Raw genomic sequence first — 21,013 nt, 5'->3', positions numbered from 1 at the left:
AGTAGCTCCATGATCCTCCTGATCCAGGCCAGTTATATTATGTCCAAAGAGTGTTAAGGGTAACAATTCAGAAGTAAGTGGGTAACTCATGAGGAATGAAGTTGGCTGAAGTTACTTCCTCCTTACCAACAAAGAAGTTTTCATTGGATCATTCTACAGTCTCTAAGATATTCTGTCTTCTCCAAGACGCATTATTCCATCCCAAGGAATGAATGTACAAGCCTCCCAGTGGGACCCAAGGAGACAGCAACTTTGAGGAAGACAGCCGTGGTGGGAGAAGAAACTAGTGACGCACTTTCTCTCCACCATATGTTATCAAATTAGCCAGATCCTGTGTGCTCAGAATTGGCAGAGCTTCCTCTGTTGCTGGATACGTTGGACAGTAGCTCACAGCTACGCAGTTACCTTGATAATAAGGTGACATCCCTGCCAACTTTTGCAATCTGCCCTCCAGGAAGCAGCCAGCCAAAGCATGCCACGTGGGAGCCCATGCTGATGATTCCACCCCATTGTTCTAGGTGAGCCTTTCCTGCCCCACACAAAATCCCCAAGTGTGAGAAGCTCTCTTCACACATAGCGGAACCTTCTACATTCAACCTAGTGGAAGTACCAAATGGGGAACATCCTGGGTTGGTTACTCGTGGGCTCCTCTTCAGGCATCACTTCCCATTGCCATAGTTATGTTCAGTAAGGTGTTAGGAGCACAGTTTTTGTTTTTGTTTTTTAATTTTTTTTAATTTATTTATTTGAGAGAGAGAGAGAGAGTTAGCAAGAGCAGGAACACAGCAGGGGTAGTGGGAGAGGGAGAAGCAGGCTTCCTGCTGAGCCAGGAACCCGATGCGGGGCTCGATCCCAGGACCCTGGGAACATGACCTGAGCTGAAGGCAGACGCTTAACGACTGAGCCACCCAGGTGCCCGAGGAGCACAGTTTTTAACATGGAGGGTTCTGAAGTCAGAAAAAACATACCAGTGCCTATAATTGAAATGGGCTTCAAACATATATCGCAATAATGCATGTTGTCAGCTACTCGGAGTCTCTTATTTATATGTTATGTCCTGTCTTATTGCTGGTCCCTGAGCTGCCTCCCATGCTGTCATGGTTAGAAAAGTATTAAAGGAGGAGCCAGAGAGGGGCGGGTATGAGGGTAGGCAGTAATAATAGGCCACCTGGGACCCAGCCACGCATACCCCACCATTCAAGGGAGAAACGAAGAGATGTGTACGGTTAGGAGTGAAACATTCCAATGTGTGGGATATCTTTGCTTGTTCATTTATTCATCTATTCAACAAGTACTTAATACTTGCTGGATACCAGACACTCTTCTACGTGCTGTGGATACTGCAGGAAGCAGCAGAGATAGTAACCCCGTGGAACTTGTATTCTAGCAGGGTAGACAAAAATAAGTAACATAGATAAGTACAGGGCAGGTCAGATGGGGATAAGTGTTGGGAAGGAAAAAATTAAGCAGGGGAGGTGCCTTTCAGACAGAGTGACTCTGGAAGGCCACCCTGGGAAGAGATACTTGGGAGTAAGGTCTGCAGCTGTCCAAGGGAGAAGGATTGAGGCAGGGAGCAGTAGGTGCAAAGTCCCTGGGGTGCACCTGGTGTGTTTGAGGCACAGCACGAGGGCCTCTGTGGCCAGAGCAGGGTGACAGGTCCCAAAGGGAATGGAGCCAGACTGATGACAGGCCTGAACGTCACTTTGGACTTTATTGAGGGAGATGGAGAGGGAGATGGGGAGATATTAGAAGAGAAATATTTAAGAAGATATTTAAGAAGAGAAAACCAGGAGGGAGGGAGATGTGGGAGATGGGGAGATATTAGAAGGCTTTCAGAAGAATGGCCTTTTCAGATTATTTCCCTGGATGTTTTTTTGAGAAGAAACTAAAGGGGAGCAAGGTATGGAAGCAGAGGAAAGTGATGGCAGTATTCTAGAGCGGGGGTCACAAAGGCTTGGATAGGTGGCAGCATCAGGAGGCAGTGGACAGACGCTGCATCTCTTCTGAAGGCAGAGCCTGTGGGGATCAGATAGGGATCGGTTGGGGATCAGATAGGGATCTGAAGAAAGAGCCAAGGCAAGAGTTCTGGCCTTGGGGTGGAGGGGCAAGGTGAGAAGAGCAGATGTGGGAGGAAAGGATGGAAGGAGCTTCTTTCTACATATTAAGTGTATAAAACCAATCAGAAATCCAAAAAGACATTTACTGGGCATCCTTGTTAAAGGCCCTGCACCATGCCATGACTTAGGCCAGGGGAGATGATGAGGATGAGAAGTGCCTCCCATTGGGTATCCTACCTGCGGTACCAGGGACTCCCTGAAGCCCACAGGAGGCATGTGGAGCCAGAGACATCCCCACTGCTAGCAAAGAGTGGGGACAGTCCCCAAAGAGGGTTTTTTTTTTTTAAAGATTTATTTATTTATATATTTGAGAGCGAGAGAGAGTATGGCAGGGAGGGGCAGAAGGAAGAAGAGAGAATCCTCAAGCAGACTCCTTGCTGAGAGCAGAGTCTGACATGGGGCTCAATCCCACAACCCTGAGATCATAACCTGAGCCAAAACCAAGAGTCCAACGCTTAAACGACTGTGCCACCCAGGTGCCCTCCCCAAATAGGGTTTTAATGGGGTTTCCTTAATGCCTTTCTTTCACAAAACTGCCCACAGAGTATATAGGAAAAACACAGCAACTTTTAATAACATGAACCGATAGTTATTTAAGAAAATTATAAATGCTGTAATAATTTCTTACAAAAAAGGTCCTCATGCAAAATCAAGGCTGTGCATCACTTTTTCTTACTCTCTTCCCAAGCTCAGTCACTAACCCAAGGTCAAGCTCCTCTTCAAGGGTGCCACCAACTTACCACTCCTAAGAGGACCTATTCTGTTCGGGGATGCTAAAAATTAGAACTATCAAGCCAAAACCTATTCTTAGTCCAGGCCCCACAGAATGTGACCTCGCAGAACAATTATCAATATATCTAAGAATCTGCCCATTTTTAGCATAACCCACCTGGCCACAGGTGTGAGACAGGCTGGAACCTCCACCACAGAGCAGCAGGGATCAGAGAAGTTCCAAATGTGTAGAGTCAAGCCTAGGTCAGCTGGTCCTTCGGCAAGGCCATCTTGCTGACTAAATCACATTGTCTGTCTTAACCCAGTCCCCCAGAAATGGAACCTGAGGTAATGCTTCCATGAGATCCATGGAGGGAGGGAGGTGTGAAGCTGGCAAGAAGGCAAAGCAAACACAACGTGAGACAGTACCAGGCTGGCCAGAGCTGTGTGGGAAAATCTAACTGCTTATGTGGTTACCTCTCTGGCAAGGCAATATGGAACCCCCTCATGCTGGAACAGTCCATCAGAGAGAGAAAGGCAAGCAGTTTGTCTGCTACTTCCTTCCAGTTCTGGTCTCTCATTGGTCAAAACATGCTCCACAGAGTATTAACTGGGCCACACTTTTTTTTTTAAGATTTTATTTTTATTTATTTGAGAGAGAGAGAGAGCAAGTGAGAGAGCACAAATGGGTGGCGGAGAGGGAGAAACAGACTCCCCACTGAACATGGATCCCCGCGCAGAGCTCGATTCCAGGACCCTGAGATCATGATCTGAGCCCAAGGCAGACACTTAACTGACTGAGCCACCAGGCTCCCCATGGGCCACACCTCTGAGTTGCAATATTTGGCCCCTCCAGTCACCCAGTAAGGAAGCCCGAGTGTCCACAGGCCCAGTGGTTGGTTTCCTGGGAGCTGAGGCTGAGGGGTCACCTGGGAAGTGCATCAGCTGCATCCAGTACATTGTCCTAGCAGTTCGGCTAACTCAGGCCCAATGTGGGCTGCCACCAGAGCCACGGAATCCAGTCTGCGTGCTGAGGTGTGGCAGGAGCAATTGCAGGCAGGGGTAACACACACTGTCAGGTCAGTGGCATCACCCTGTCCCTTCGGGTCTGCAGTGGATCCTGGGCCAGCAAGTGAGTTACAGAGCTCAACGTCCCACTTCCAAGGTGGAAGGGGTTGAGAGGAGGGAGGTGAGAGGTCAGAATCTCCATCAAAGAGATCAGTATGACACCAAGGCAGAGTGTCCCATTGTAGGGATGCTTCGGTGGCTCAGTCAGTTAAGCATTTGCCTTCGGCTTAGGTCATGATCTCAGGGTCCCTGGGATCGAGCCCCGCATCAGGCTCCCTGCTCAGGGGGGAGCCTGTTTCTCCCTCTCCCTATGCCCCTCTCCCCTACTTTTGCTCTCTCAAATAAATAAATAAAATCTTTAAAAAAAAAAAAAAAAGGAACATCCCATCTTAATGTCCTAGGTACACACAGCTCAGCTAAGGGAAGAAGATTGCTGCTCTGCAGACCTGTGAGTACCCGGGCCAGCCCGTCGTGTAGCTAGGACATGGGCTCCTGGGATAAGATACCGCCATGTTGGATATGGATTGAGTTGGAGCTCTAGCTGGCTAAAGGTGGAGGGTCCTCCGTACGGAGGTAGGAGGGAGCAGTTAGGAACTGACACATTGCTTTGCCATTAAAAGTGATAAATTGCCTGTTTCCATTTTAATTGTGCTTCATTTTAATTGCTCACCCTGAGCAATAGGCTCTAAAATGCTGAGACTGTTATACTTTCTAGGAAAATAGATTTTAATTCATATAAAATACATGGCCATTTATGTATAATACCGGATATTACATAATGAGTATCATTGACACCTATGTCCATAGTCTATGTGTTTGTGCATGAATAAGGTTTAAGGTGTCTATCAATATCCACCACCACCTCCCACTTCACTCACAAGTATGCACACACATATATCATCTTGTTTCAATAAATGGAATCGTGAAACACAGACTAAATTTGACAGCTCTGGATTCAAGCCAGAATTAGGGAGTCCATAGCTCACTGCTCTTTGTGTTTTTCTGAGCCTGTTGTAGTAACAAATGTGTATAAAATTATAAGGAAAAAATGCTATTTTTCACAGCTTTCCCATCTATGCTGATTTCTAGTGAGTACCACGGTGCTGTACCAAGCCAGTTTTGATTAGTAATTATCATCATGCCTTGCAAAGTTGCTAGAAGATAAGGTGCTTGTCAAGTATATTATTACAATGCCTGTCCCTCCTTTTCCAAGGGATATCATTTCTCATATCCTGATGAGCTGCCACCGATTCCCCACCTGTTCTCCAGAAACATCATCATCGTTGACAGGTCTTTATTGCCTCAGCCCAAAAGCCATGCCCATGGCAGACCATGGAGGTGAACCTGCACTAATTGATTCTGTCATTTCTAAGAGGCAGAAACCACATCTGCAGGAGCCTGGGTGGTTCTTTTGTTTTAATGAAGTAAACATAGCTTCCATGTTTGTCTATGCCTGTCTGCAAAGTGACAGTGATTTATCTCATGCTGAAAGCAAGTTCAGGGGCCTCCTTGAGAAGCACATAAATCTACCAGCCCCCAGTGACAGATGTTGAAGCCCCGCCAGATACCCTCACAATGAGTCCTTCGGAGGAAAAGTTGCTCACCTCCCAAATGCCAGAAACTTCGTGCCCGATTCGCGATCCCTCTTTTCTCCCCAGATGCCCTTTCCAAATTCGGTCGTGGACACATTGCATTTAAAAGAAATGCAGGCAAATGCACTTCCTTCAGTGAAATCTAGTGTCTGCCTCCTGCTTTCCCTAAAGCAGCTAGATAATAATCACAATCTATTCCAACATCCTCATTTTAGAGACTAGAGAAACAAAGACTCGGGGAGATTTTGAAACTGTCCATACAGAGAAGTGGCATCCTTCACCCAGGCACCTGCTTGCTCTACCACTAAACAAAGAGAAGGAAGTTCATTCTAAAATCTCTTTGGAGATTTAGAATTTTAAATTTTTCTGCTGATTCTAACATATCATTTGAGGCATTTTTCCCAAACTAAAAACAAACCATACTTAGTAAGCATTTAAAAGCCATGAGGGGCTTATCAACATTTGCCTTATATTTGGGCTAAAAGAATCTTTGACCCTGAAATAACTTATGTACTAGACTTACTGCTTATAACAGTTTCCAAAGTACAGCTTCTGACAAGTAAAAATATTATTGCCTATTATCTTAGTATGGTACCTAAATTCTGATATTTCCTTCTTACTATTTTTTATTCATTCAAACCTATTTGTTTCTCAGTGTGACACTGTATGTCACCTCTTTTTTATTTGTCATTAACTCTTTAATCCTCATCACTCTTGAGATCACTTGTGTCTTCCCAAATGCTACAGGCAAGGGACGTTTCTGAGTTCTCATCTTTTTTGACCTAATATTTTACACTGTTGACCATGATCTTGAAACTCTTCTGTTGGCTTAAGTGACACTCTTCTCTCTTTTCTCTCCTAAACATCGTGTCATTCCTTCTCGGTGTCTTCTAGAGGCTCCCTTGCCCTCCCATCCCTTCAGTTACTGCCATGCCCTATGCTTCTCCCTTAATCATTGTCTCGTCTCAGGCAATGCCCTCTTTATTTTTTTTAGATTTATTTATTTATTTGAGAGAGAAAGAGAGCACATGTGAGCTGGGGGAAGGGCAGAGGGAGAGGGAGAGAGAGAGAGAATCTCAAGCAGGCTTCTGCACTGAGCACAGAGCTTGACAGAAGGATCCCCACAGGGCTCAATCCTGAGATCATGACTTGAGCAGAAACCAAGAGTCAGCCACTTCACCAACTGAGCCACCAGGCACCCCAATGCACTCTTTAGACAATCTCAGTTACATTTGCAGATTCACCCATTGTCTTTGGTTTTCATTCTCAAGACCGAACTCTTCAGCCCAGTTTCCTGAATGGTACAACGTTTAGAAGTTTCCAGTTACCTCTGACTGACTCACTGGCAATTCGGTATTGAAAGTTTTCACAACTGGGTTCTTCACTCTCACAGACCGCACCTCTCCCCTCCTCTCTGCTTCCTACCTCCGTGAATGACATGTGCATCCCAAGCCTGCCTGAGGTACACACCCAGGCTCCTCTTCACCACCTCCCTTTCTTCTAGTTTCTATTTCAGTAGGTTATGAAGGTCTGTTAATTATGTCTCCTAAATATTTCTCTAATAAATTCTCTTCTTCATAAGATTCTTCTTCAAAGCTTTTGCTACAGGATTTATCTCACTGTGTTGTGACTATTTGTCTACAGGTCACTCTCCCCTACCAGACTAGAAGCTAGGATAAATTGGTAGCTAAGATTGTCCTTCCCATCTGTTTCTTCGGGGACTAGCACGTAGGTGTTGGCCCACAGTAGATACTAAATTAATTCTTGTGTGAATGAATGAAACAATAAATATATCACCAATAACATTAAAAGATTTTTGAAAATGGGGGCGCCTGGGTGGCTCAGTCATTAAGTCATTAACCTGCCTTCGGCTCAGGTCATGATCCCAGAGTCCTGGGATCGAGCCCCACATCAGGCTCCCTGCTCAGCGAGAAGCCTGCTTCTCCCTCTCCCACTCCCCCTGCTTGTGTTCCCTCTTTGGCTGTCTCTCTCTGTCAAATAAATAAATAAAATCTTAAAAAAAAAAAAAAAGATTTTTGAAAATGGAAAAAATTAACTATAATATCACCACATAACAGGGGTGGCTTTGTTGTTCTTTGTTATCAGGTCTTTTCAATGTTTTGTCTGTAGGCACACATTTTTTTGGTAGTTATAATAATAACAGACATAATTTTGTGTTCTGTTTTTCACTGAAATATTGGTTCATAACCCTTTCTCCATGTGTGTATATGGGCTTTATAGTTATCTTTTGTAATGGCTACATTATATGGCAAAAGTAATTCTAGAATGATAGTGATAGGATTGCCAAACCAACCCATAAGGATTATATCTGATAAACAAAGCTGAGTGCCAGAGGAGCCTGCCAAAGTATAATGACCTTGAAAAACTACTTATCTCAAAGCCCAAATTTTCCCATTTGCCAAATAAACCTAATCATAGTTGTTTGCAACCCTCAAAAGGTGCCATACAAGTAGAAATTATTTTTAGTATCTTATAGGCTTGAAATATGTTTGCAGAAAAGAAATACGTCACTTTTCCTTTGTCTCTGCCTTTGAAGGCAGAGCAGGGTAGTGATAACCTACCTTCCCAGAGCAGCAAGGATTGAGAGGATTAAGTGGGGAAGGCAAGGCAGAAACATTTAATTTCCTTTGCTGTTTTGGAATCATTATTTTCATCTTTTAAAAGTTTTCTCCCTGCCTTCCCCCACGATATTATCATCTTTGCCTGAAATGATCCAGCTTTAGGGTGCCTGGGTGGCCCAGTTGGTTAAGCAACTGCCTTCAGCTCAGGTCATGAACCCGGAGTCCTGGGATCGAGTCCCGCATGAGGCTCCTGGCTCAGCAAGGAGCCTGCTTCTCCCTCTGACCCGCTCCCCTTTCATGCTGTTTCTCACTCTCTCTCTCTCTCTCAAATAAATAAATAAAATCTTTAAATAAAAAGAGAAAAAAAAATGATCCAGTTTTAGCGAGGAGTTATCCCTAGTCCAATTCTCATGTTTCAGATGAAGACAGAGAGTTTCAGAAACCCTAAGCAATAGAAAAGTCCACACATCCTTCCTCTCCATGCCCCTTCCAGAGTGGCTTATTTCTGGCAAAATTATGGAGTCAAAAGAGTGATCTTCCATGAACTCTTCAGGAGAAATGAAGACCAGTAAGAATGGAAAAACCTCTCAGAAGAGAGTGAAGTCCCCACTGTCCTCATAACAATACTATATTCCTATGACTCATCTGTTAAATAATACTAAGCACAGTGAAATTACAAGGAAATCCACCATGTTACTATAAGTTCATTTTCCTCTTGTTTATTTAATGTGACAATATATATCTGCCAAAAAAGACAAAGCCATTTTGTGATGTTCCTGCTTTGATTATCATTAGCATTTTTCCTAAACTTTGTTTCAGAAACATAAATTGTCTCGCAATGCTCATTACCATTTGTTGCATAAACCACCAGGCTTAATTCTCTAATTTTTGTCTCAAAATCTACTCTATTATAATAGCCATTTTCATTTATGACAATGTGAAAGTGCAAATGATACACTCCATGAAATCTTTCTTAAGTTGCTTTCCCCATTGAAATACACATGTTTGCCACTCTTTTTTGAAATGACGATTGTATATATTTAAGGCAGACAGCATGATGATTTGATATACATATGCATAGGGAAATGACTTCAACAGTCAAGCTAATTAACATATCACCTCCTCAGCTAGTTACCATTATTATGTGGTGAGAACACCTGAAATCTACTCTTAGCATATTTCTGGTATTCAAGACACAGTTATTAACCATAATCATCATGTTGTGCATTAGCTCTCTAGACTTATTCATTCCACATCACTGCAAATTTGTACCCTTTGACCAACATCTCCCCATTTCCCTCACCCCCAGCTACTCTCTACTTCTAGGAGTTGACTTTAGATTCCACATGTAAGAGAGACCATGCAGTATTTGTCTTTCTGTGCCTATTTTGCCACTATACTTTAACCTTAAGCTACAAGCCAGAGTTCATCATTAATATCAAGCTTTTGGTAACTATACAAGACATCACCTAAAAACTTCTTGAGCTCAAATGCCTTGTGTTCTGCAAATCATGCAGTGCCTGAAAGTAATTTACAAATGAAAATTGTGTTAATTTACTCACGTTGTCTATTATCTTAGCTTATTTTTGAGCGACATCTAAAAGGCCTGGTCTCGGGATGCCTGGGAGGCTCAGTCGGTTAAACATCTGCCTTCGGTTCAGGTCATGATCCCAGGGTCTTGGGATCGAGGCCTACATCGGGCTCCCTGCTCAGCGGGGAGCCTTCTTCTCCCTCTGCCTCTCCTCCCTGTTCCTGAGCTCTCTCTCTCTCTCTCTGACAAATAAATAAAATCTTTTAAAAATAAAATAAAATAAAATAAATAAAAGGCTTGGTCTCTGTTCAAGTAGGGCCTCAAGTTCTCACCTGTGACAGATGATTACTCAAATGCTGATACTTTCTCGTTAGACTCAGGCACTGTTAAAGTATGTGGATTTCCTGTTGGCACACAGCTCAGTTTGTCCAAACCTTTCCTTAAAAAATTTCTCCAGTTGGACAGCACCCAAACCACTGATAGCCTTCTGCACTGAGGACACCTCTCTTTATCAGAGATTTACTCACTGAACACACATCTACCTCTTTGTAATTTTTACTCATTTGTTCTCATTAGATATTTTAGCATATTTTAACACACATACACAAAAAAACATTCTAAGATCTTCTAGCAAATGAGTAACCTTTATGCTCTACTTTTCTACAAGATCAAGTTTTATGTTACATATCAGACTTCAGTGTTTCGAGCTTTCATTTGTCCCTTAAAAACCTATCAGACAGATATAAGTAAATTTTCCTATAGCTGGGAATCAGTACTGAGGTACATTGTTAATATTTCTTCTGGGTTTGTTTCTATTACCTGTAGCTACTTTTTGTTTTCTAGTATTAAATATGTGACTACCTAGTCATCATCATAAAAGTCAAATGGCAGCCTTCGGCTCAAAATAATGCCCTGGAACATCTCAGCCGTTAACCTCTGTAGAAGGTAGTATAACGACCCCCAAAGATGTCCATGTCTTAATCCTCAGATCCTGTGACTGTGACCTTACTTGGCAAAAGGGACTTTGCAAATGGGATTAAGTTATGGATCTTAGACAGAAATGTAATCACATGGGCGCCTGGGTGGCTCAGTTGGTTGGGCGACTGCCTTCGGCTCAGGTCATGATCCTGGAGTCCCGGGATCGAGTCCCGCATCGGGCTCCCTGCTCGGCAGGGAGTCTGCTTCTCCCTCTGACCCTCCCCCCTCTCATGTGCTCTCTCTCTCTCAAATAAATAAATAAAAAAAAATCTTAAAAAAAAAAAGAAATGTAATCACAAGGGGTCTTATAAAAAGGGAGGCAGGAGAGTCAGAGTCAAAGAAGAAGAGGTCAATAGAATCAGAGGTTAGAGAGAGAAAGACAGATTGGAGGCTACCTTGCTGGCTTTGAAGATGAAGAAAGGGCTCACAGGTCAAGGAATAGAGGCTGCCTCTAGACAGTGAAAAGACAAGGGACCAGATTTCCCTCTAAAGCATCCAGAGGCGACAGGCAACTCAGCCCTCCTGATACCTTGATTGTGGCCCATAAGACCCACTTTGGACTTCCCACCTCTAGAACTGTAAGATAATAAATTCATGGGCTATTTTTAAGGTCACTTATATCTAATGCAATTATTGATATGACTGGACATAGGTTTATAATGTTATTATGATTTTGTTTTTCTCTGATTTTTGTTCTTCTGTGTCCTCTTTCCTGCCTTCCTTTGACTTATTTGAATACCACCAGTATTCAATTTGTCTATTGGCTCTTTATGCCACATGTACAGAGAAAGTAATGTCCTATATTAAAGCATTACAGGATTACAAAATACATACCAAATTTTCTATATTCTACTTAATTAATATTAATTAATATTTCCCCCAACAATATGACACTTGACTCTCCCCTTTTTGTTAGAATCATCATGTATATTACATTCTCATACACTAAAAATCCCAATTTCATACACTAAAAAGCATAAATCATTCTACATTTGCTTTCAACAACATACATATTTTAAAGATCTTAAGAGGTAAAAACAATAGTCTCTTTAGCCAGATATTCACCATTTTAGTTGTTCTTCCTGAATTCTTCATGTTCCAATTTTCCCTCTGGTATCAGTATCGTTCACTCTGAAAACCTTCCCTTAGCATTTTTTTTTTTCTTAAAGCCGATCTACTAGGGATACATTCTAAATTTGTGGCTTTTGAAGCCACTAAGTCTGTGGTAATTTGTTACAGCAGCCACAGAAAACTAATATAAGCTCTCATTCAGAACAATTTACCTCAACAGACACAAATAAAATGAATACACAATTGCCGCACAGATTATGAAGAACATGAGAAGGGGGGTGGCCATTATTTTCTCAGTTCATCAAGTGAGGTGGATATTTAAAAAGGGAGGCAGGGGTTGGGATTCACTTTATAAATATGGAAAAGGCCTTGAGGCAGGAGTGCGGTCATCCCATTCGAGGAACTGCAAGAAGGCAGATGGGTGGCAGGAAGCCAGGAGGGCCAGTGGTTGGCCATGAGACCAAGAAGACTGGCAGAGCCCCCGTCATGGGCAGTTTACAAGCCTTGCTGAGAAGCCGGAATTTTAGAATGCTTCTAGGGCTCATTGTCTTCTGGATTTAGTTTTTCACAAGATTTCCAGAATGGTCCTCCCCTAGCTCTGGCACAGGGCTCTGGCTCCAGGTCTGGCCCCAGCTCTGCACATTTTCCTTGTCAGCTGCAGCCCTGTGTGGGCGCCCTGAAGCACAATGTGGGGGTGGTGCAGTTGGGCAGGAATGGGGCCCGTCATTAGAGTCCTAATCACGGAACACACTGACACTGTGGGTGGCTTGCCATTGATTGGAAGAAAAGATCTTCATCATTTGGACACCTGAACGGATGAGTAAAAATAGAATCTCCAGGATTTTTAAAAAATAACACACACACAGAGCAGATCCAAATCTCTCCTGAGACTATAACCACTTGAGAAGAAAAAGAGGAAGAAAGTGGAGAACAAACACCGATAGAAAACTAGGGAAGAGGATCGTAATTCCACAGACCCTAGGTTGCTGCTGGAGGTCAGGGGAGGGAGTGCGGGCACTGGAGGAGGAAGCAGCCTAGGTAGACATCTTGCTCTGCTGCCTTAAATGTGGAACGAGCCATTTCCAGGAATCCCAGGGTGTGGTGCCCAGAGACACACTGTGGTTTGGAGACCTAGTACTTCTCCCTTAATCTACTTCCTTACACACGTGTGTGCAAACATCCACACACAGTTTCTTTCTTTCCACTCTGGTCTTTGGCAAGGACTCCCATTGTGGATAAGAGACCATTTGTGTTGGACACTCAAGATCTAATTACAGAAAGCAATGAGCCCACCAGGCAGAGGGCCAAGGCAGGAACAACCTTACCTCAGCACTCGAATCATCCATTTTACATAAGAGAACACATAGTATTCCCACCTCCACCACCATCACCACTCCTTCCAGAAATTGCTTTGGCATCCACAGGAAGGGAAGAACCTTATCTCAATACAAGCATGTATGTGAACACAAATAAGCAACTTTAAAAAGATATTACTTTTTTTTTTAAAGATTTTATTTATTTATTTGACAGAGAGAGAGATAGCGAGAGCAGGAACACAAGCGGGGGAGCGGGAGAGGGAGAAGCAGGCTCCCCGCGGAGCAGGGAGCCCGATGTGGGACTCGATCCCAGGACCCCGGGATCATGACCTGAGCCGAAGGCAGACGCTTAACGACTGAGCCACCCAGGCGCCCAAGATATTACTTTTTTAAAAAAGATTTATTTATGGGGGAGAGAGTGAGTGGAGGGAGGGGCAGAGGGAAAGAGAATCTCAAGCTGACTCTCTGCTGAGCCAGGAGCTTGATGCAGGGCTCGATCTCATGACCCTGAGATCATGACCTGAACCAAAATCAAGAGACGGATGCTTGACCAACTGAGCCACCCAGGCACCCTAAAAAGATATAACTTTTTTTTATAACAGTTATATTGAGATGAAATGTACATATACAGCTTGCCCATTTTAAATGTACGATACAGTGGTTTTTAGTACATTCACAGTTGTGCAACCACCACCGCAATCAATTTTAGAACATTTTTATTATCCCAAAACCCCATGCCTTTTAGCAGCCATGCCTCATTTCCCAATTCTTTCTCCACCCCTATACAACCCCGAATCTACCTTCTGTCTCTATGGATTTGTCTATTCTGCACATTTTTGTTTTTGTGGTCCTTTGTGACTGACTTCTTTCATTTAGCATGTTCTCAAGTTTAATCCAGGTTGTAGAATATATTAGTATGTCATTTCTTTTTATGGCTCAATATTACCCCATTGTTTGAACATACAACATTTTATTTATGCATTCATCAGTTTATAAACATTTGGACTGTTTTCATGTTTTGCTTGGCTATGAATAATGCTACTATGAACATTTGTGTATAGACTTATATATAGGCATATGTTTTCGTTTCTCCTGACTATATGCCTAGAAGTAGAATTGCTGGGTCATATGGTAACTTCATGTTTAACTTTTTGAGGAATCACCAAACTGTTTTCTAAAATGGTTGCACCATTTGACATTCCCCCAGGTGTGTATGAAGGTTCTCATTTCTACACATCCTGGCCAACACTTGATATTATCTATATTATTGATTATAGCCATCCTAGTAGGTGTGAAGTGGTATTTCATTGTGGTTTTGATTTGCATTGCCCTGATAACTAACCATATTGAGCAACTTTTCGTGTGCTTACTGGTCACTTGTATATCTTCTCTGGACCTTTATCCATTTTTAATTGGGTTATTTGTCTTTTTATTATTGAGTTATACAAGTTCTTTATGTATTCTAGATACAAGTCTCTTAGCAGAGATGTGATATACAAAAGTTTTTATCCCATTCTATGAGTTGTCTTCTCATTTTCTTGATGGCATACTTAGAACTGCAAAACTTTTTAATTTTTATGAAGTCCAATTTATCTATATTTCCTTTGATACTATCTTTGTTACTGTAGCTCTGTAATAAGTTCTGAAATGAGAAAGTGAGTCCTCCAACTTTGTTCTTCTTCAAGATTGTTTTGTCTGTTCCAGATCCCTTGAATTTCCATAGGAATTTTAGGATCAGCTTGTCCATTTCTGCAAAGAAGCCATCTTGGATTTTGATAGATCAATTTGTGGAGTTTTGCCATCTTAACAATATTAAGTCTTCCAAACCATGGACATGGGATGTCTTTCCACTTATTTAGGTCTTCTTTAGTTTAACAATTTTGTAGTTTTGTGATTTCAGAATATAAGTTTTGCACTTCTTTTGTTAAATATAGTTCTGAGCATTTTATTCTTCTTAATGCCATTGTAAATAGATTTTTCTTAATTTAATTGTTGGTTTGCTCACTGCTACTATATAGAAATCTAACCAATTTGTGTATATTGATCTTCTATCCTGCAACCTCCCTGAATAAAAGGATACCACTTTTGAACTGGGATTAAAATATACAATTTTTTTAAAACAAGAAAAGTCACAATAAATGAGGTCAAATACATTTTAAAATAAATTTATATCTAAGTTTGAAAAAGAAGTGAAGTCATGTTCTTGTTCATAAAAACAAAGGGGAATAGTACACTGAAGGTCTGTAAAGAGGTATGATAGTTTATCACTGGAATAAAAACATTGCCAATGTTTTTGTTGAGATTTTAACTTTTAGATGATTTAACATAAAGTTCCCTTGGTTCTGAAGGGATTCATTTCCTTGCCACCTCAACACTTTACAACATAAGCCAAATTTCCAGACTTGTTTAGCATCCTAGGTTAGAGGCCACCTTACAATGGCATAGTTGCCACACAACTAACTTAACAAAAACGAGAGGGGCAAGATTTGGTGAACCTTCATGAACCACTGACCTTGCTTTCTTCTTTCTTGAAAACAAGTTATGCCATTCAGAAGGCATTCTGAATCTTTGCCCATATTCTCCCCAAGCTAACCTGATGCATATGCCGTAAGCACCAGCAAAGTCCCTCCTTGATGACTAGTCTAGAGCAACTGGATTGACCTAATGCTTCATACTTAAAATCTTGTAGCAAAAGTGAACTTTAATGACCACTGAAGCATCCTTTGCACCTTCAGACCGAGATGGTTATCAGGGAAGCTTGGGATACATAGATTCCATCCAGAAATCTCTTACACAGTGTTTAAACAAATAAGCAAACAACAGGAGCAACAAGGATAGGTGTGTTATAGTTAAATGAAGGTACACAGATGTGCATCTCCCACATAGATGAGTAGTAGTTGAATCAATTAGTCCAAAAAAAGAAAAGATGTGAATTTATTGAATTTATAAGAATTTGAACAGCAAACAATCTGTTTTAAAATTTTGACTTTAATGATATGTAATGGGCAAATATATTTTTAAAACTTTAAAATGTCCTTTGAAAATATACATATATCCTTTGCTCCACTCATGGACATCTATGCTGTAGATAGTCTTATCTAAGGGCACAAATATTCAAGGGCAAAAAACTGAAAGCTGCTTATATGTCCATTAATAGGATAATATTTCAATAAACTATGAAACACTTCCATGGGATACTATGCAACCATTAAAAATAGTGATGGCCTCTAAATGAACAGACATAAAAAGTATATAAGATAATTTTAAAAAACATATAAATATATATATCACATATGCATGGCATCTGACACTTCTTAAAATCATATATTAAAAAATTAATATCTCTCCATAAAGATATTGATATATGGATATAAATTGGAAAAAAATATATATGAAAGGATCTTGTGGTAAGACATCCCCCAAAGATGTCCATATTGTAATCCCAGAACCTGTGAATATGTTGCTATACAGCAAGGGAGAATTTAGGTTATCAATCAGCTGACCTTAAAATAGGGTGAGTATCCTGGATTACCTGGATAGGCTCAATGTCTATATGCGTAAGTGTCCTTAATAAATGAAAGAGGAGGGTCAGGATTAGAATCAGAGTGATGGAACCAGCAAAAGGCTGAACCTGCCATTGCTGGCTTGGAAGATGGAGGAAGGGGTGAATCAAAGAATGAAGCTGCCCGTAGAAGCTAGAAAAGGAACCAGATTCTCCAGTAGAGCCTCCAAAAAGAAACCACCCTACTGACAACTTGATCTTAGTCCAGTAAGATGTGTTTCATACCTCTGACCTCCACAACTATAAGATCACAAATTTGTATTGTTTTAATCCACTAAACTTGGACAAATTTGTTACAGCAGCAATAGGAAATGAATACAGATGCATCATAAAGAATAAGTTTTCTTTAAAGGAGTAGAATTAAAGTGTGAAAGAGAAGATACTTTTGGGTTTTTACACTTTACAGTTATTTATCTTGTTTTTATATGAACATATATACCCTTTGTAATTTAAAAGATTTGCTTAAGCCTGTGGGGTTGCCCATGAGAGAAGAGTGACATACAACTCTAAAAAAGAAAGTGTGCACTCTCTCCTCTAAGTAATGTCCTATTAAGGATGTTGGAGAGAGAAGGGATAACTTCATTCCATTTGCATCAGAGCAGGCTTCCTGGTAGAAGTGGGATTTAAACTGGATCTTAAAGAATAGATAGAATATTAGGGCGCCTGGGTGGCTCAGATGGTTAAGCCTCTGCCTTCGGCTCAGGTTGTGATCCCAGGGTCCTGGGATCGAGTCCCACATGCGGCTTCCTGCCCAGCAGAGAGCCTGCTTCTCCCTCTCCCTCTGCACCTCCCACTGCTCATGCTCTCTCTCTCTCTCTCTGTATCTCTCTGTCTCAAATGAATAAATAAAAAAAATCTTAAAAAAAAAAAAAGAATAGAATATTGACAAGCAAAGACAGAGACATCAAAATGAAGGGATAGTGCAAACGAAGGATACACCAGGCACTTTGGAAGACCATCAGGTTTCATTCTCATGGTATACAGCAAAACAGTAGGACTTAAAGCCTGCAAGACGGTTTCAGTCTGATCCCAGAGGCTTGGATGAGCTCCAGTGCGTATGAGCTTCATTTGTGAGGTGATATAAACCAGTGACAGTGTTGGCATGGGGGGAAAGATTGATTGCATTACTTTTTAAGATGAATCCTTCAGTGTGGAGGGATAAAGGGAGACTGGACAGGAGAACCCCACCAGGGTCTAGGCCTTGAGATAAGGACAAAATGAGAGGGGGCAATGGCTAGATATTTGGGAGACACTGCAGAAGCCAGGTCTGGAAGGCTTACTCACCAGCTGTGGACTGGCAAGAGAAGGAAGCAAATAGAAAATGTGCACATGACAGCAGGTTGGAATATACTGAGTTTTTGATGCCAGGAGAGTCTCCTGCGTAGATGCCATGTGGGAGGTGGGAGAAGGGTGACTTATACAGCTCCGGGACTGGGCGGGCCATGGCCGAAAACTGGACAGCACCCAGGTGCATCTCCACAGCAGGATTCACCTCTCTGCCACATCCTCGCCCCTTCTCTTGGCCCAAATGCTTCCCCTGCCTGCTATCCCAATGAATTTTTATCCCTAGGATAGTGGTCATTTGTTCTTCCCATACCTGTTTCTACTTAGCGTTTCTACTTCATGAATGGAGTGGCTCTGAAGTCTCGCACGCTGGAACATTCTGAAGGGTGCGAGTCTCTCTCCACGTGCGGCAGCTGTGCGCGGGTCTCTCCCTGAGCCTTCCAGCTAGAAATTCCCCAGCAGCCCTGAGCAGCCTGCACTCACAGCCCACACTATTTGGAAATCTGTTTTTATTCCTCACTTGATCCTTCCATTAGAAAGATCTTTTCTTCCCTACGTCTGCTAAAAAGAGAGGCATGACCTGCTTTTTATATGCCTCATAAAAGGTAATTAGCTCGGGCACCTGGGTGGCTCAGTTAGTTAAGCGACTGCCTTCAGCTCAGGTCATGATCCTGGAGTCCTGGGATCGAGTCCCACATCGGGCTCCCTGCTCAGCGGGGGGTCTGCTTCTCCCTCTGACTCTCCCCCTCTCATGCTCTCTCTCTCTCAAATAAATAATCTTTAAAAAAAAAAAAGTAATTAGTTCAAGACTCCAATATGCACAATTAAATATTTCTTTTATGGACATTATGTCTTTAATCTGAAAGCCTTCTCAAGTCTCACTGAAAACAGTGCTAAGTGAGCGACTGGTAAAAAGGAGAAATAAGGGCGCCTGGGTGGCTCAGTTGGTTAAGCGACTGCCTTCGGCTCAGGTCATGATCCTGGAGTCCCGGGATCGAGTCCCGCATCGGGCTCCCTGCTCGGCAGGGAGTCTGCTTCTCCCTCTGACCCTCCCCCCTCTCATGTGCTTTCTCTCATTCTCTCTCTCTCAAATAAATAAATAAAAAATCTTTAAAAAAAAAAAAAAAGGAGAAATAAAAGAATGGACAGGGCAGACTGCTTCCTTTGGGAGGATTCACTCCATTTGAGTTCTGCAGACATGTGCACACCAACAGGGTCCCCCTGATCTCAGAAGAGGATCTCCCACCCCAAGACTCCTACATTAGATCTGAAGAACCTGTTTCTCGTAAGCCTTTTCCTCTTAGTACTCAGAGGGAACAAGGGACCAATTATTATTAGCTTAATTGTGCTATTGTACCAAAAGAAGAAGTATTTGATATCAAAATGCAAGACATTTTTCTGACCACATCTTGCTGACCCATTCAAACTTATCCCTGATTTGGAACACCTTTCAGAATTAAACATGCTTAGGGTCTACCCTCAGCCACCCTTGGAATGACATTTTCATCTCTTTACTTTTACAAACGGAGAGAACCATACCAATATTGCTTTAAAAATTCCAAGTAAGAAGGCTGAGAATTGCCTTCTTTCCCTTACTTTCAATATGAAATAAAAACCAACAGGACTCTAGGAAATGTAAAGTTTTATAACCTCCGCTAGCCTCTCTACTCAGCCTTGAATGCATATTCTCCATCATCTCCACTTCTATGAAATTATCCCCCTTTTTTTTTTGTCTTCAATATTTTCCCTTCAGTTTATTCTCTGGATGATCACTTTGGATCACAAGGGTTGATACTGAAATGGCCCCTCCTTGGTAAGGATACATTTCATCATAGAGTTCCTGGTCACTGTGGAATATTTCTGAATTTCCCTCTGAACATCCATGTATGCTCCTTTCCCCATTCTCTGCCAAAATACCCCAGCCACATTTATGAATGTGTATTTAAAGGGAAACTGAACTATCACTGAAATACAGGTTTTTAAAATGCATAGGACCTTACTAACTGTACTAAAGCTAATGTGTTTACCTTTTCAAAAAAATAAAAGAAAAAGAAAACTAAAGTATAATATATAGGGCCTTGAAGATGATTTTATGAGCACACATACAAAATAGTTTTTTCAAGGATCTCTTTGAATCAGTTTCTTGAAATGGCAACTGAGCAAATGCTACATCCCGGACTTCATCACCTTCAGGTTTAGAAAAATAATGTGATGTCCCCAAAGAAACATGCTGGCACTGGGGCAGAGGGGGTGAATAGGAAAAGCATTTTCACTTTTAGGTTATGATGGAGAGTCAGCATAGCCCCAAGAGTGGCCAAGGTCCCTAAGCAAAGAAGCCAAGAACTGGGTCGAGGTGAAAAGTGAATGTATGTGTTCCTCCCAGAGGTCAGTCTCTTGGATCTACGTTGAGGCCACAAGAGCATGGTGAAATGACAAAACATGATAGGCTGCTGACTTCTTGAGGATTCATCTCATTTGAGTTCTACAAACACACACAAATATACCCTCCTGACCTTCTAGAGCTACTTCTCTTGGAGACAGAGAGCTCTAGATGATGATTATGAGACTGGTAAACTTTAAAAGCCAAAATTAATTTTTCCTTTAAATTAGCCACATGTACTCTTCTAGCTTTCCAAAGATTTATATTCCTCCTCTGGAAGCAATTTTTTTCTGAATGCAATTTTATATTCAGGGTGCAATCTATGTTTTGGAGGCTGATGATTCAGTGTAAGAATTACACACACTGTCCATTCCCCTCCCCCTCTCTTTTCTTTCTGCCTGATGGCTGGTCATTTTACTGCTCATTCAGTCATGTGCCAGCAGGCGAAATCAGACAAGTTGACAGGTGTTGGTGAGGGCTGAGGTGTCTTGGCAAAATGTACAGTGAAGTGAGTACCAGTGCGGGATTGGGAGGACGCAGTTTCAAGCTGTGCCCCTACCACTTACCAGATCAGACAACAAATGGGATGGCTGCCCTGCATTTGGGTTTGAAAGTCACACTCGGGGCGCCTGGGTGGCTCAGTTGGTTAAGCGACTGCCTTCAGCTCAGGTCATGATCCTGGAGTCTCTGGATCGAGTCCCGCATCAGGCTCCCTGCTTGGCGGGGAGCCTGCTTCTGCCTCTGACCCTCCCCCCTCTCATGTGCTCTCTCTCTCCCATTCTCTCTGTCTCAAATAAATAAATAAAATCTTTAAAAAAAAA

At 42.1% G+C, this 21,013-nt stretch overlaps 1 protein-coding gene across 6 annotated transcripts in view; it reads left to right on the top strand.

Moving 5' to 3' along the window:
- Positions 1 to 21,013, top strand: part of DLGAP1 (DLG associated protein 1) — a 313,149-nt gene that overhangs the window by 81,868 nt on the left and 210,268 nt on the right. The gene's annotated exons all lie outside the window — the stretch shown is intronic.

Source organism: Neomonachus schauinslandi, chromosome 14, assembly GCF_002201575.2.
Source record: "Neomonachus schauinslandi chromosome 14, ASM220157v2, whole genome shotgun sequence".
NCBI classification, from domain to species: domain Eukaryota; kingdom Metazoa; phylum Chordata; class Mammalia; order Carnivora; family Phocidae; genus Neomonachus; species Neomonachus schauinslandi.
Note: the sequence above shows the minus strand (reverse complement) of the source record. Positions and strands in the feature narration are given on the sequence as shown.